We start from the raw sequence: 18,188 nt of genomic DNA, 5'->3' as shown, positions 1-18,188 counted from the left end.
CCAATATGTAGCCTGCAGGTGCATATGCATGACACTGCAATGCAACTCAGAACCACAATGAGACCCCAAAATAGTATGTAACTCATGTAGAAGTTCAATTCAGCACTGCCCAATAATAATAATATTTGGGGTTTCACGTGCCAAAACCACTTTCTGATTATGAGGCACGCCGTAGTGGAGGACTCCGGAAATTTTGACCACCTGGGGTTCTTTAACGTGCACCTAAATCTAAGCACACGGGTGTTTTCGCATTTCGCCCCCATCGAAATGCGGCCGCCGTGGCCGGGATTCGATCCCGCGACCTCGTGCTCAGCAGCCCAGCACCATAGCCACTGAGCAACCACGGCGGGTAGCACTGCACAAGTCTCTAATGTCAAAACATTTATAAGTTAAACCCATTTCACTGTTCTTCGAGACGTGTTCTTATTTAGAACTTACGATTTAACATTTTAAGCAAGTAAGCTACACATAACAAATAAAAAAGGCTGCACTTATGTGCAAAGGAGACCCAGATAACCAAGTGCAATAAAAACAATATTCCAACTTACATTACATAATCTATGCATTATACCATGCTTGCTGAAAACAACTGGTTGGCAATTGATAATCCAATCTAACAGTAAAAACAGCTGTCTTACCTTATGGTACTCTTGGCATTTTTCCCCCACAACTTGTGCGTGTTAGCGTCAGTTGAAGATTGATCTGAAAAATACCACATTAAAAAGTTGTGCATCAATTTTATTCTGTCATACAACATGCAACAGTGTATAAAAGCTTCACAACAGATAATATTACAAAAATAAATACAGCAACTTTTATATTAATTGTTTATTTATGTTGAAAAACATACTTTTCCAAGACGAAGCATAATAGCTGACACAGACAATTTCACAGATTTCAATAACCACTAATACAAAACTTGTCATAATGCAAACACGCTGACAAAATATGTAGCACAGGTAGCTGTATTTTGTTACGGCAAAGATAGCACATGAATAATGAGGACAAGGGAGGAAGCAGAACACATAAACAAACTATACCCAGCTGCATGCATGCAGCTGCAACAATACACATGGTGCACCAAGATCCAAAAGAAACAAAGGGGAAGATGTGAGGAAGGTTTTTTTTACTCACCACAAGTTATCCTGTAAGAGCAGATTATGCACTGGCTGTAATCTACCCTCTACACATACGTAAATAAGTTACATTAGGTGCCACATTTACAAATCACTCATATGATGTTCTTGTGATTGTCCTTATTCCGATTTTTAACTTGGGAAGCATGACTGAGTTACGTAAAGCCTCCCAACGGCTTGGCACATATACAGAAAGAAGTGTTTCTACAAACACTGGAGGTGATGGAAGGATGACTGACACATACCTCTTTTAATTCTTTTGTCTTTGTCTTTATGATTGTCTACCACAGTAGTCTTTTGTAGAGTGAACACATCCAGATAATACACTGTGGGCAACAAAGTGTGAATACCTGTTCTTGAATTCTACCTTTCTCTGATGTCCCGCTAAGGTAAGATTGGTGCAAGAAATTGTCTTCCCAATGTATGCGTTCCCACAAAACAAAACAGGAGCAGATGATAAGCCACATTAATGGTGCGCGAAATAAAACATCTGTTCTTAACTTCCCACTGACATTCCAATCTGGTGCGATTTTCTGCTTTGTTGTGTATTCTAGCACAGGTGCCAAACAGTTCACTTGGTGCCCAAAGCAACTATCACACCATAGCAGGATGTCAATTTTGTTTTTCAAATTCTAAGCGAAGCTCTCGTTATGGGGGACAATTGCAAACTTATAGTTTTGCTTTGTATCTTCATTATGTTGTAGAGCAGGGTAGAAAGCAAGAACAGATATTTATAATTTGGGTTCCCACTGTGCATTGCATGGATATGTTTCAATGAATGATAAAACTATTTGGTAAATAAACATATGAAAGATAAGAGAATTAAGCTCAAAGTCTATCATATCAGTAACTGGGAATATAATGTGTAATTGAAATTTTGCGATTCCCAGTGAAGAAACAGTTTTGACAATATGTGCCAAGGCAACTAAGTCACTCATGCTCACAAAGGAAACAAAATAAAAACAAGCAAGATTACAAGAAGTTCGAACTTGCAACCTGAGGTGAGACACCTCACATGACTGATTTATGCATTTACTGAGCATAAATTAGATCTGGCGCATAATCTGCTTGTACAAGATGACAAACAATAAGTTGCTCTTGCTTTCTCTCTGGGGCATTTGGCTCTTCTGAACACATGCACATTGTGTGGCACAGCTGTGTGGATGTAGCTGGGCACAGCTGTTATTCAGCATCAGTCTGTTTTTATGGTCCTGTACTGTTATCGTTGTAAGTTATAATTAGCAAATAGCCTAACTATTCGGTTGATCAGCTCCGTTTTAAACAAAACATACTGACAGATCTCCCTGTTTATCGCTAACAAAGAGATGGGTACATCATTTCAGATTTCAAGAAACAGCTGTGGAACAGAACAAATGCTGAAGACAGAAAATCTACAGACCAATACCTTTTTTATTAAATGCCATATACTAGCCTTTTCTGCAATGAATACCATTATTACCAAAAATTGTAGTCTGAAAAATAATTGGGAAATATTTACAAAAGTGACAGAGATTAGAACTGCCTGTTAATTTCAAATGTCTTCTTAAACAAGATCACAATAACTGAAGTTTCATTAATTCAGCAAAATGCTGACATCCCGTTATTGAAGCTAGTCAGTGCCGAAGGTATTGCTAGTTTGTAGGAGTCCTCAGACTGGCAGCTCTGAAATATTAGTCATTATACTTGGTGGAACATGCTTTGCTCTTTCAGATATTACTTTGCCAAAAAGCCTTCTGTAAGCCTTGTGGGACAATTCTGTGTGAAAGAGAAATCTATTCGATCATTATTTTTTGGCTATGTGTATCTCAGAACTGGTGCTAGTCTGAGTTCTTACAAAGTAAACGTTATTGAGTACTATTATTCTAATGCCTGCCACTGCTATAAATTTCTATTGGTGAAAATTGTCGCATTATCGTGAAGCAGTTATGTTCTATTTTTAGCGGCAGTCACCGCTGAAACACTCAGTACAACACACAAAACAAAGATATGGAGTCAATATGTAAATGTCGAACAAAGTTATAGTCGATTCTGCATTTCACGGAACTGTTCTTTTTTTCTGTTGGTGTGCCAATACCAATTGCACATTCACAAACATTTTAGTATTGCACTTCTGGCAAATGCAGGAAATTTCAGTGTTTAACAGAAGCCCCTGGGAAGACAGCCCAGAGCCGCTTCGACAAAAGAACTTGCCTTCAATTTGCATCGCCATGTTGTAGGTCACTGTAGCAAGGGGAACGTTTTGCTGATTGAATATTACTCGAAATATTTTTATTATTTGTACTAGAGGTTTTAAAAGAGAGCCAATTGCAGAGTTCTTCATGCAGATTTCATATATTCCATTAGTTTTTGTTCAGCTGCCTCTTGAGTTATGTCCTACACCACAGCAAAATACATAGTGATATTTGCAGGCACTTTCATGTGTATTAAATTTTCACAAAAAGCAGTGTGCTGCAGCTAACTCAGCTCCCTGTAGATTGCAAAGTGCCGATATCTATTCAAACAGCATGTAAAGCTACTAGAAGTATGCAAGATTTAAACATTGGCTTCCAGGTCTGGGTTAGTATCCTACACGGAGTACTCTAGGTCAGAACCCATTTACAAGAGGAAAGTGAATTAAAATAGGAATTATAAACATCAAAATATTTCGTTTGGGACACTAATGTGACAATCAGCAAGGTTCTTTGTGCATTCATTTCCAAATTTGTGAGATTATATTTTGGCTCGTTTCACTATTGCGAGAGCAAATATTTGTTTGTTCTCACACTAGAGTTGGCTGCCCCTATTGGCCCACAACCTTTTTACAGGCTAGAAATTCAGTGTATTAATAGGCTGTTTTTTGGTTTTGCGCACTCAGTGTTGAGGGATCCAAACGGTGACATACAACAGAATGCAAAAAAATGACTAAGGAATACAAGCAGGGGCTTTTTAGGCAGATGCGTGCATGTGCTATTTATAGAACTCCCTATGGTATGCCTGAAGGCATTTTCTAACCCTTTTGTAGAAACATTGACACCCACTTATTAAGGAGAAATGCTTCTCGAAACAACTTTTTTTATTTATTTGTACTAGAGGTTTCAGTATACTGCCATTCATAGGGAAGTTTATGTAGATTTGAATTGTCATTGGTTTTTGTATAGCTGGTGTTTTTTAGTTATGTCCTACATAGTGGCAAAATATTTTTATGCACACTTTCTTGTCTATAAGAGTTTGGCAAATAGTTTCATGCTGTATCTTATTTAGCTAGTTGTATACCGCAAAAATTATTGAAGTATTCTCAAGTATTTTTTTTTCAGAGTACATGAGAGGTATGCAAGGTTAGTAGGCAGGCAGGCAAGTATTCTCAATAATTTCTTTTCAGAGTACATGAGAGACATGCAAGATTAGTAGGCAGGCAGGCAGGCCTGCCTACTAATCTTGCATACCTCTCATGTACTCCGAAAAAAAAATTATTGAGAATACCTCAATAATTTTTTCTCACAATAGCATGAGACTGACCTTGTGCAGTTATCGTCCTATACAAGTGAAATTTGGCATACATACTCTTCAAGATATGCAAAATACCGATATCTAATTGAAATTGCAATCTGTAAAAATTATTTATTGTGGCCTAATATTTTTGCATAGTTCTAGTAATTGTACAAGATGTTTGGGTATACCAATTCGCGGTATACAACTAGCTAAATAAGATACAGCATGAAACTATTTGCCAAACTTTTATACACAAGAAAGTGCGCATAAAAATATTTTGCCACTACGTAGGAAATACCTAAAAAACACCAGCTATACAAAAACCAATGACAATTCGAATCTACATAAAACTCCCTATGAATGGCAGTATATTCAAACCTCTAGTACAAATAATAAAAAAAGTTCTTTCGAGAAGCATTTCCCCTTAATAAGTGGGTATTAGTGTTTCTACAAAAGGCTTAGAAAATGCCGTCAGGCATACCTTGGGAGTTCTATAAATAGCACATGCACGCATCTGCCTAAAAAGCCCCACGCCCTGCTTGTATTCCTTAGTCATTTTTCTGCATTCTGTTGTATGTCCCCATTTCGATCCCTTAACAATGAGCGCGCAAAACCAAAAAACAGCCTATTATTACAATAAATTTTTAGCCTGTAAAGGGGTTGTGTGGCAATGGGGGCAGCCAACTCTAGTGTGAGAACAAACAAATATTTATGCTCGCGTTAGTGAAACCAGTCACAATATAATCTCACAAATTTGGAAATGAATGCACAAAGAACCTTGCTGATTGCCACATTATTGTCCCGAACAAGATCTTTTGGTGTTTACAATTACTAGTTTAATTTACTTTCCTCTAGTAAATGGGCTCTGACCTAGAATACTCAGTGTAGGAGACTTACCCAGACCTGGAAGCCAATGTTTAAATCCGAAATAAAGACATTCATCCCCTGACCACATGGCACATCATCAGAAGCATACATCCATGGACATCTGTAAAATTATTTATCCATGATCTGTAGCGTTACTCTTGCACTAAGAAATTCTGAAAATTAGGAAATACATCTGCTATTTAAAGCACTGTGGCAAACCGGTGTGTTTGAGAAATGCAATACTCAAAAGGTGTAATACAACCAATGTGTGCATGAAACCTATGCTGCCTTTGACATTCGTCAGTGTGGCAAATAAGGACTGAGAAATGCCAAGGGTATCATCGCTTTCATGTCTCAAACCTTGTATGCGAGTACCAGTACCTTTGCAGTGAAAGGAAATCACATTATTACCAGACTTATGAGGGGAACCCATGTTTCTCTAGTTTAATATTTTCTTTCTTGTGCTCTTATATCCTTGAGTTTTTCAAAAATAACGGGTGCTTGAAATAAGTACTCTATATTGCTCTTAAATTTATCCTGCACTAGAGCCCGTGTTATGTTAAATTTCTTGAACACATTGCAGTGCTCTAGGTTATCAAAGGAAAAAAAAAATACCGTAAGTTTTCATTTTAGCCTTCTGTACAACAAGAATTAAGAACCTATCAATTACATCCGCAAGTACAAAAGAACTATGAGAAACGGGGCATAAAGACGGGTACACATAATAATAGCAGGAGTTGATGGTGAGAACTCTATGAGAAAGGAACTATTAAAAACTAGGTACTAAAGAAACATATGAATTATAATAATAGAAATATTTGCAAAGAATTTGAAGAGACAAATAGAATGTCTGTACAAATCGCTCCACCCCAACATTCATCCATGGTTCGATAAGTGATCGATAAGATAAGAAACAGCTGGTGATGCTGTTTGGATAGATGGAAGATGAAGTACAACTGTGAAATAGATGGAACACGTAGAGGGGTCACCAAGTGTTGCGAGCTGGTTGCACAGCAGGTTTCCTTGATCTGCGGACTCACTCGACACTGATGCGTTGAGCCTGGTTATACGTAGTTCGCAAGAGGCCTAGCTCGAGTATGTGGCATGGCTAGGGTAAAATTACAAGGCAACCTGAAAAACACAGATCTAGATATATAAGTACCAAAATATTCTGCACCATAGGGCAAATCTGAAGTTTACCATCTGCACATAGCAGATGATGAAAACAGACACAAGTCACCAGACTCAAGGTACATAAATGTGCAAAAGCGTAAATGAATGTGAACAGCTGCTTGTAGGATGGAATCCTTCATTTTGTCTTTTCTAGATGAATAATAGTATCTAACCAAAACTTCTAACGTATAACACTTACATCAGGCCAAAGCTCGAGTATGCTTCGGTTGTTTGGGACCCATTCACTAAACTTAACATAGATAAATTAGAAAGGGTTCAAAGAAAAGCTGTTAGGTTTATCTATTCCAAATTTAAAATCACCGACTCCCCCACTGACCTCATGGCGGCTAACAATATTGAAACACTTGAAACGCGAAGAGGAAAATATCGCCTTGAATTTCTTTATTCTTTACTTAACCATAAGTTTGCTTTGGATCCTTCACAGTACATATCCCCTCTAACCACACGTTATACCCGACATCATCACATTCACTCATTGACACCGTATTTTGCGAAAACTGACTGTTTTAAATATTCCTTTTTTCCGCGGACAATATCCGATTGGAACCATGTTATGACATCTTAATAGTTTGCAATATTTGTCTCCTTATTTTTATGTATATTTCTTTTCATTGTGTTCTGTATCTTTTGAGTTTTTAAGAATATATGCCTGTCCTGCTTGGACCCTGAAAAGGGTCTGCAGTATGTAATAAATAAATAAATAAATAAATAAAGTCAAGTGTACACGACCCTCCCCATTTGTGTCAGTAGGCTATTCCATGCCAGCTGTTCCAACCTGGCACATGACCACTTGGAATTTCTTTCTGAAAACTGGGGGCCCTTCAATGTAGAACAAATCTCAATTTCACGCAATACATAAAGCAAAAAAAATTTTACTGGCGTAAACACTATGTCCCATTTTGTGTAACGCACCAAACTATGCATCATAAAATGGCATGGCCAAAAAATTGGATCCTTCATTAAGAGGGCCAAAATTTTAACGACAATGAAGAGAGGCCTTACAACAAAAACTTAACTGCTTATTAGCCGCTGCTCACTTTATTATGGCCGATTAAACATGGACCAAATGGCTTATTAACTTTATTTTCACAAAAGTGACCTACAGCAAAAGCTGTAAATTTATGTAATCCATGTGTTTAGGACTTGTGCTGTGTGCAAGAACTGGTTTCAGAAAGATACAATATGCAGCAGAGCAGAAAGAGGAGGATGAACTTGGAAAAGAAGTCAGTTTTGGTGTACGTTTATCGGCCTACTTACCATTAAGGCAGCCCTAGTAAATTTATGCCAAATACCATGTATGAGAGTACACTGTATTGATTTTAAATTGGTAAACCTTTATCAAAGTAGTTTTTGTGTTACGCAAGAAAACAATTTTACAATTGGTCTCTTGTAGTTTGAAAATTTGCATCGCGTTTCGTCTAATGCACACAGCCTCTTGGAAGCTAAGACAAAATGCATAGACTTGAGCATCCCTGCACAGACAGAAGGGAGTCTAAACTGCTTCGAAGTGACTTCTTTCATTGCTGAGTGGCTACAAGCCTCTTCACTCAAAAAGACGCCGCTTAATTACAGGTATTTACCTGAATATTTCTGTCTGCTGTCAGCCTGCTTAGCATCATCACTAAGGCTGCCAACTCCCTAGTGGACGTGGTCGGGACATGGTGGTGGCAGGGTGCAGTGGCAGAAGCCGCCAATGGCTCCGAACTCCCTAGTGGATGTAGTCAGGACAGGGTGGTAGTAGGACGCAGGGGTAGGCGCCGCCAGAGTGTACCTGCAACAAATTTGCACAAATGTTCTTAGTTCTATCACGTCACGATTTACAATAAAGATTTAGCTGTCTGTGTAACATGGCTACCAATACAAATAAAAGCAATCAGTTAGGTCCTACTACACAACTAGAACCCCGACAAAAAAGAAACGGTACTTTTAAACGGTAAAGTAACGGTACTTTAAAACGGTAAAGAAACGCTACTAAAGTGAAACAATAAATCAGTCTGGACTAATGATGCATTGTTTGAGAACCCTGCAGGCAGTCATTTCAAAAAAATAGTTTGGTTATTAGATGAGAAAATGAAGGTCCAAGTATCAGTATTTGAATTTCGCGCCGAAACCCCAGCGCCGGTACGTCAGCGTGACGTCAGGGATTCTAAAGTATGTTTTCACATTTGGGCTGTGTTGGCTGAATAAAGGTTCCCAAAACTTGCCATGTTTATTATTTGGTTCCTTTAGAACACAATGTAGTCAATCTGTACCGCTATATATAATTAATAGGCCCTTGAAGATGCCATCAAAATCCAAGACATCACAGCCCCCAGGTGCGGGAACTTCAGGCATCACCACCTGTATTTCGTTTCTGCGCTTTTCCTGGCTTGCCAAACGTCTTATCGTTGTAAGAGTGGTGTTTTTGGTGTTGTATAACGGTAATTTACTGATGCAGAAGAAATCATTTTTCACTTTAGTGTCCCTTTAAGTTTATGAAAATCCAAACAATGAAAAAAAATGTGCAACCGATTTGTGCATGGAAGCTCGGTTGAAACCCGAGCTCATACCATCAAGTGATCTGCTAGTCAACTGCAAGCCTGCCACCTTAAGATGTCATTGTAAATTTCTTTACATGCATTATGTAAGCTGCATTAATACAAGTTCAACATCTCTTAACATAAGTAAATCACCAAGCTAATTCAATTAACGAATTCCAGTGGTCGTTAATGCAACAAAGTGCAAACTCGGAATGAAGCTGGCCAAACTGGGCAGTGAAAAATAACAATGTGGTTCTCTACATCTTGCTTTTCTGGCTTTCGCTCTAGCGTTGGAATATACAAGAATTTTGACATTCCTGATATTTCACCCTGCTAATTTCTATTCCATAATGCATAATACTTGAGCAAGAGAAATACTGCTTTGTTTTAACCGCAAATAGTGATAGAACAAGAAAATTCACTGGAGCCAACGTTTTGAGAAAAATCTCCTCTTTGTCGAAACACTGGCTCCAGCGATGCTCCTTGTTCTACGGCTCTTCATCATGTCAAGTCTCTGTCTTTCTGTGTACCTCTGTACTTTCAATCCTAAGTCAATGAAATTGTAATAACAGATAATTAGTAAATGTAGCTGATGAGGAATTTGAGCTTCTTGGTAGATAACGACAGAGTAACTGCGCAACATAGAGATACGCACAAAGGAGGCTTGTGTGTGTTGTCTTCTCCAGCCATGTCTCTCCTTTGGGCGATTACCCTGTCTCAATGTAAAACTATTACCCTTTGCACAATAATACTAAAATGCACAAAGACAGGAAACTGGACACAAAAATTACAACAGATAGCACCATATGCTAATGAGATATGCAAAAGTGCCTGCTACAATTTGTCTCATCCATAACGTGCTGGATAAGATGGCGACTTCTGGCTGCTGCCATTTCTTGAATACCTAAAACAAAATACAAATCAAAATTATAAAAAATACACAGGACAACAGCAGTAGCCGAGGACATAACGCATTGTTTAGTACAAAAAGGTAAACTTATCTCTGATACACCGCAGACGAAATTTCCTTTATTAAGTTAGTAGAAAAATACACCACACTTCATTTCTTTCAATACTAATAATAATATTTGGGGTTTTACGTGCCAAAACCACTTTCTGATTATGAGGCACGCCGTAGTGGAGGACTCCGGAAATTTTGACCACCTGGGGTTCTTTAACGTGCACCTAAATCTAAGCACACGGGTGTTTTCGCATTTCGCCCCCATCGAAATGCGGCCGCCGTGGCCGGGATTCGATCCCGCGTCTTTCAATACTGTCAGCATTTCTTGGTACAAGAAAAAAAGGTATTTCTGCATGGAAGCAGCAAAATAATAAATGGCCTTCTACTTTTACAACATATGCTGCAGCGACTAAGCCAACGACAGCTGTATATACTTAAAATTGTGTGCACATTACAATAGCCAAGACAGGATTAACTTGGGTTCATATGCAGCTCACTGGAAGGTAGAACTTTGCAATCAACTCATTTCTGCTTGGCAAATATGCGCATTAACATAAAATTACAAATAAAAGGATCCTTTTTTCACAAAACACCGGACTCGATATAAAAAATCCAGTAGCAATATTACAATTTCACCACATAACACAGCCAGGTTTTGTAAGCCTAGTGGGATTTACTATATAAATGTTGCAGCAAGTTCATGCTTTTAAATATTTACAACCGTGAAAATAAAGATTACGTAAAAGTAATACATTATATATAGGCTTAGATTGTGAGCTAATGTGTTTTGTACTTACAGCCAAATGCGCATAAAATTTGTTCTGTTTCAGCGCTTTTAAAGCGCTGTGTCTGTTCGCTTGAGCAGGCAGCCGCTTTACCGCTCTTAAAATATCTGTGCTCCCACATCGCCTGACACTGCCATACAGCATTGTAGCGCTTTTATTTCTCGCCGTAATATACCTAAAGCGCTAGTAAATCTTCAGAATACACAAGCTCTCTTTTCGGCTACCTGCCTTCGCCAGCGAAAGTCACACTGGTGCGAGTTACTTCAAGTTACGCAGTACTTGATATTCTACGGATTTTTCGATGCGACAGGGTCGTTAAGAACGGTGTTTCTCCTGGCAGTACAGCTTTGCAATAATTTCAGATGCTCTCCTGAGGCTTCCGTCTGCCAGTAGTATTTTCGCATACATACGCGCACGCATGTCTAAGAAACACCTGTGAACTGCCAAGAGAAACGTGGCGCAAAATGTATACCCATACCTGAAGGGCCGAGCACGCGCCGTTTGTAAACTCGGAACAAAAGCCGATATGCTTACCTGAGACGTTAAGAGAAATATGGCACAGGTCACCCCCCGCTGGTAGTCGTTCGTATGCATCTGGTCCTCTCTGTGCGTTGCGATCTCCCATATCACAATGAAAGACGCAGTGCAAACCACAGCACTTCGGGTGCTTGTGACGGTCCGGCGAGCGGTAGTTCTGAACTTAGTGTCACACATTACTTCCCCCCTTTTCTTTGGCTTCTGGATTGGATTGGCGCGGCTCGCTACGTGCTTGCGCGCGCTTTTCCGAGCGCAGATTGGTGTGCGCCTGGTTTCTGCACTAGGCTGTTATGCGATCGCTTTTTCGAGCGCAGATTGATGTGAGCCTGGTTTCTGCACTAGGCTTTTGCACGATCGCCTGCTTTTTGCACTGGGCTTTCAGAAGGCGAAGTGAGCGTCGCTTACTGCAGGCGGCAAGTGATTTGGCTCATGTACTGCGTGAGCAAAAACATAGGCACGTGGCTCATGAAGGAGATGACCGGCGACTTGCTTAATCTGTCGGACCATGTCATCGCCGACTGGAGGAACTACGCTCGTGAGGTCGTGCGGGACGAGCTGCTGGCGCGACCCCCACTCGGTGGCCCCGGGAGGATTGTGCAAATTGATGAATGCCTCCTTCGCGGCAAGCGAAAATACAATCGAGGCCGCCTGATGACGGGCGACAACGTTCCGCCGAGCCGCCAAAATTACGGCGGCATTGCAGATCGTGGACCATGGGTATTCGGCATGATCTGCGTGACCACCGGGGAGCTCCGACTATTCAAGGTCGACCGACGAGACGCGGCGACGCTAGGCCCCATTATTGCAGCCAACGTTGAACCGGGAACCACCATCCACAGTGATGAATGGGCCCCATACAACTGCATCCCGAACTTGGTGGGGGCTAACGGAGCAAGACTGAATTTGCAATGGGAGGCTGTTAACCACAGCATGAACTTTGTAGACCCAATCACGGGCGCTCACACCCAGAAAATCGAAAGCTACTGGCAGAAGGTGAAGCGCTACCTCGACTCCGCCGGCTACAGGGTGACTCCACAGCTTCTCGAGTCGCACCTGATATGGCTATGGTGGGCATCGATTAATGGGCACATGCGCTGCAAGGACTCGTTTCTGCGTTTATTTGAAGCGATCGCACGGCGCTACCCACTGTGACATAGTAATGGAAAATAAAGCGCACTTTTCTGACCCTTTGCTTTTGTATGAATGTTTCCCGGCATTGCTGCGCGCTTCCATACACGGTAGGCCCGCGGCGCTGCACTTCCGCAGTAAGCGCGGAAGTTGTTCTTTATTCTATGGTAAGCGACGCTCACTTCGCCTTTTGAAAGCCCAGTGCAAAAAGCAGGCGATCGTGCAAAAGCCTAGTGCACAAACCAGGCTCACATCAATCTGCGCTCGAAAAAGCGATCGCATAACAGCCTAGTGCAGCAACCAGGCGCACACCAATCTGCGCTCGGAAAAGCGCGCGCAAGCACGTAGCGAGCCGCGCCAATCCAATCCAGAAGCCAAAGAAAAGGGGGGAAGTAATGTGTGACACTAAGTTCAGAACTACCCCGGCGAGCTGCACTTGCTCGATGTCGGCAAAGACGAAATCGGCGACACGCTGCTGCTGGCGGCGGTCGCCCTCGTCGCAATCACACAGCACGGACAGAAGTTCCCACCATAACTTGCCCCTGCGCCTAGTTGCCGTCGCCCCTAACGCAGCGATTTCAGAACCACTCAACAACAACGTACTCGGGCGTGATGCAGCGCATGTGTAAAATGGCGTCATGCTATTGACGACTTCGGCTTTGGATCATTTTATATGTGCACAACTGAGCAAAACAGTTGCGCTAGTTTCGGTTTTGTTTCCTCGCGTTGAGATAAACACTGTTTTGCTCACTGATAATTTTACGTCACTTAAGTAATGTTCACGAATGAAACAGCCATGAATTTAACACGCGTCTTGAAATACCCGCTACGTTCACTTGGCAGAAGCAAAATTTGCTCGTCCGAGTGTGGTTGCATTTGAAATATCTATCGTTGGGCTGTCGGAGCGTGCTCGAAGTGTGAAGACGCGGGCAGTTGTCCTTAATTTGCTTAGCTATAACGGTGCGGCTGCCCTTGATTTCTGTCGAGTGCAGTTTGCTCTGATGTAAGGTAGAACTACAAAGCCGCCCATGTTACTAAATGATCTAGTGCACCTGAAGTTGCCAGAACTCCGGTATTTCCTCCACAAGTTCTTGCGACTGTGTGCCGATGTCACCAAATGCGAGCGTAGTCATTTGGCGGAGATTTAGCAACACATCTTCTAGAACTATAGTTCACCGCTCTATCACGACATGGAGAAGCAGCGTGGTTGGTCCTTAGTAAAATTTTCTATTTATTGCGAATTTTGCGATAGCAATTATGTTGACACAACCGCCGAAATATATCTGTCGGTGTTGCCGTGAGCTTATGTATAAAGTCAAGTGCGATAAGATCCTATCCTGCGCCGTTGGCTGTGCACGTTAAAGGAAGTGTACGAGGGTGAGCCGAGATGTATAGTGGCTGGATGGGTGTCCCAAGTACCTATAGGGGGTCACGTGATAAAACGCGTGCAAGCCGGGGAAAGGAGGCGCTGGTTTAGCACGCTCCTCCTCTGGCCGTTGCTCTAGCCTGGTCTGGCGCCGCTCTCGCTCTGTCTTGGCGATAATTTCCGATGGGTGCAAAGCGGGGGGAGGGGGTGGGAAGAGGGGGAGGGCGCTTTTATAGCACTATTTCAAGTTTCGGAGACGCTTTGAAGGACGAGGCAGCAGAAGCGTTCTGTCCGCTCTGTTCGCGCCCTTCATCACGCCGATGCTGTGACAGCGAGTGTTCGCGGTCATTGATTGAGATCTGTTCATGTTTGCACGTGCGCACGTGACCCCGTGCTTGCTAATTTACGGAATAAGCCATTGTTTACTGCACTTTATTCAGGCGATGAAATTACGAACCTTGGTTCCTGTAGTTTTTCGTGCAGTGGTTCATGCAGCATTGGGGGGAAACTGCTACATTTACGCAGCACTGCTACAAAAGCAGTGCTGCGTACGCTAGTGTTTGTTTCTGGTCGCGGAACACAACGCACTGCGGTAGCCCAGTGGCTTTGGTGTTGCGCTGCTGAGCTCGAGGTCACGGGTCCAATCAAACCGCAGCAGTCGCATTCCACTGGGGGCAGAATGCGAAAACGCGCGTATACTGTGCATTCCGTGCGCATTAAGTAACCCGAGCTGCTGAAAATAAATCTGCAGTTTTCCATTACCGTGCGCCTCATAACAAGATCTTGATTTTGGAACCTAAATCCTCAAAATTTAATTTTACGTACCGCAATTACATTTAAAATCGACATTGTTGAGTGCGCCTACTCAACTTGTTATCTCGTTGCAGCGCTCTCTTTAGTAGCCAATGGTTTTTTTAAAGATTTACTTATGGTCAGAATCGAGTGTGACAAATCCGGGTCTTCGTTAGTATAGAAGCCAGCTATCACTTAAGCGTGTGAGATATTAACAAACATGTTCAAGGAAAATGGATATTTGGAGTTCTATGTAATTGCAGAACATGACAAGGATGAAAGAATGATACACCGCATTACAACCAGGACAGGAACCCAAGGGCATGCCTAAAACAGAAAACTTTATCTGGTATTTATTCTCCTGCATTTTAATCTTTCTCTCGCCAGACTCATCTCGAATATCAGAGGAGTCGCGTTCTTCCACGACGACTCTTGGCGTGCTATTAAGAGTCAAACGACCCATACACAAATGTTGACTCTTGTTTTGTGACTCTACCCGCGCGAAAATGGGTCTTCGTAAGAAAAAAGAGAGTCAAGCTGCCGTGACTCACTTTTTACTCTCTTTTTTCTTAGAGTGTAGACGGAATCGCCCGCGATGCATTACGAGAAAGAGATTTTCGACCAGACAAAAAGCATTACCTGAAAGACAAGAGGGATCATCGCATTTATGCTTCACGACCTGCAAGAACAGTTTAGGAAAATAGCTTGCGAATCACGACTGTCATTTTGTTTTATTCAAAGCATACCTTACGTGCATCTGCTTGATGGATTCGGTAAATGGGGCTAATACAGCGCAAGACAAAAGCGAACAAAATTAGAACAAACTGCGGTATGCGATTATAGAAATAAATAAAAATACAGACAAAATAAAGGCAGAAATTCACAAATTTCAGGTGAGAACACTACAAAAGATCCCAGCGCTATCTGAAGATGCATGTTAAAAAAAATTATAAGAGAACAAAGTTAACACGGAAACAGAAAGAAAACTTGATGTGCAGTGGGCATGGCTGTTTCACGTTGAACAACGTAAATGAACATTGAAGACACATAACAAAGTTAACCAACAAAAGCTACTGATCTATATTACCTATTTAAGTGCGTGGTTAGATGCTGGCGAAATTTTCGATTGTCTGATTTGCCGACGTCGAAATCTGGGAGGTCATTTGAGAGGCGAATGACGCGTGGCCGCTTTGATGATGCGCATGAAGCTGAGATGATTATGTAACCTGCGTGACATGCAATATGGGCTAGACAGACATAAAGTAACAAGACCGGCGCCATAAACGTATATGTGAAACAAGCAAAAAAGCGCGATGTCGTGATGGATACTTAAATATTGTTACGAAGAGGAAGCCCGATGCACGAATATATTAACAACGATTTAGACGGGGAAAAGTTAGTCGTTATCGCTCAGGCTGGTACAAAGGCCGCAGCTCCTGAAGACATTCTATCCTTTGCTCTTCGTCTTCCTCTTGCGAGCACAGTTCTGTCCAAATGCAGCGTAACATAACCCCCGGGGGCTGGAGCGCCGTTCCGACGCTTCTTAGAATGATGGCGAACTTGCTGAACAGTACGGTTTTAAATGGGACACGTGGACGACATCAGTTCGTAGCTGGGACGAGGACGGCGTGTCTTCAACAGGGGCGATTTCGTAATTTAATTGACCTAATCGTCGCAATACCCAGCAGGGCCCGGTGTAGCGTGACAGAAGTGTTTCGGACAGGCCGACATGGTGACTTGAAGTCCACAGCAGAACGATATTTCCGGGAGAGAACTGAAGGTTCCGGTGGCGACTGTCGTAGCGAGTCTTTTGTGTAGCCTGAGCCACTGTAAGTCGATCACAGGCAATCTGGCGAGCCATACGAACTCGACCAGCGGCCTCATGGACGTATTCCACGGTAGATCGCGACACCGAAGGTAGCAAGGTGTCAAAAGGCAGAGTGGGATGGTGACCAAGCATTAGATAGAAAGGCATGCCGAAGATCCATGGCTCCATGGTCCCCGATCTGTAACAGCGCCGCAATTGTGACGGCTCGGCGGAACGATGACGCCCATCATCAGGCAGCCTCGCTTGTACTTTTGCTTGCCGCGAAGAATGCACTCGTCAATTTGCACTGCCTTTCCAGGACCACCGAGTAGAGGTCGCGCCAGCAGCTCGTCCCTCACGACTACATAGACATAGTCCCTCCAGTCGGCGATGGCGTGCTCCGACAGAGTGAACAAGTCGCCGGTCATCTCCTTCAATAGCCACACGTCTACGTTTTTGTTCACGCAGTACGTGAGCCAAAGCAATTGCCGCCTGGAGAGGTCGACGTTCGTACGGCCGAGGCGGTCCGCGTTGGCGAAGTAACTCCTTTCGCTTCTCTTCCCATGCAGTGACACGGTACCGCGTAAATGCGGCAACTGCTTTTAGCACCCTGTGCACCCGAATGCAGCCAAGCTTCCATTATGAGTCTTCCTACATTATGTGACCACTTCGCATTCACAGGTTGCTTGGTCTAGGTTGAACCCCAGGTCCTTGCAGGTGCCCCAGTACTCGAATGACGCCGCCGGACCTGGCTTGGCGCTAGGGCGCGGTGGACGCACAGCGCTTGAAGCCTCCCCTTGCTCTCCTTCTGTCCTTCCTTAGTCAGCAATGTGAACCGACAAACTCAGCAACATGTATTTCTGGAAGCCGGAGCGAGCCGGAGCGATCGCACGCACTCTTGCTCCGCAGCCCGGTCACATCAATCTGTGCTCAGAAAGCGTAATTTGCCCACCGCACTGTCTGCGCAGACGAAAGTCTTCGCCTAACTGGTCACACAGCCAGCGCACTGACGTTTTTAAAAGGTGAAACTGACGCTGAAACTACGTCGGTCATGCAGTGAATGGGTCCTGACAGTCATATTGACGCTTGCAGCCGCTGGATGCAATGACACAGGCTGCTGCTGCCGCCGCCATGTTCACGAGTTCAACTCGGGGAGGGGGGGGGGGGGTATCGCGATGTACGAGTTTGGCACGAGTTCGCCTGTCAAACAAAACCATAGGTCACGTCCTGCACGAGGCGCGTAACTATTGTGCGCGCACCCACCACGGTTGGACCACGCCTAACTTATTTTTCGGCAACAGCGACGCGGTGCTGAGTTGAGAGGCATATCCTGACAGCCTAAATAAAACACGCACAATGCACTGTCATCGGCGATGTACTCAGCACCACTATCAAAAACAAAGCGTCGACTGTCGCTGGCTTATGCATATATCTTCTCGGGATGTGATGGCCCCAAAACACGGTTTCATTGCCTGCATTGTGGCGACGTAGAGCACAGCAAATAATTATCAGCACGTTACTGTAGCTACTTGCAAGGCGTCGATGTGCCGTGGTGGACGACGGTGCTGAGGCGTGCGTAGTGTTCTCCAACGACAACGTATCGCAGCTGTCGTGTGAGATGGCTCCTC

General features: G+C 43.0%; 1 protein-coding gene and 1 long non-coding RNA gene across 4 annotated transcripts in view; one reads left to right on the top strand and one right to left on the bottom strand.

Annotated features, from left to right (window-relative positions):
* LOC135913886 (uncharacterized) overlaps positions 1–18,188 on the top strand; it is an 86,304-nt gene that overhangs the window by 44,113 nt on the left and 24,003 nt on the right. The window lies entirely within an intron of this gene.
* LOC135913885 (uncharacterized) lies at positions 5,194–13,170 on the bottom strand. The gene is made up of 3 exons (XR_010568140.1): positions 11,465–13,170; positions 8,246–8,436; positions 5,194–6,602 (listed from the first exon to the last, which is right to left on the bottom strand). It is a non-coding gene; the product is annotated as an uncharacterized lncRNA (long non-coding RNA).

Source organism: Dermacentor albipictus, unplaced genomic scaffold, assembly GCF_038994185.2.
Source record: "Dermacentor albipictus isolate Rhodes 1998 colony unplaced genomic scaffold, USDA_Dalb.pri_finalv2 scaffold_28, whole genome shotgun sequence".
Classification (NCBI taxonomy): Eukaryota; Metazoa; Arthropoda; class Arachnida; order Ixodida; family Ixodidae; genus Dermacentor; species Dermacentor albipictus.
This window is presented reverse-complemented; position numbering and strand designations above follow the sequence as displayed.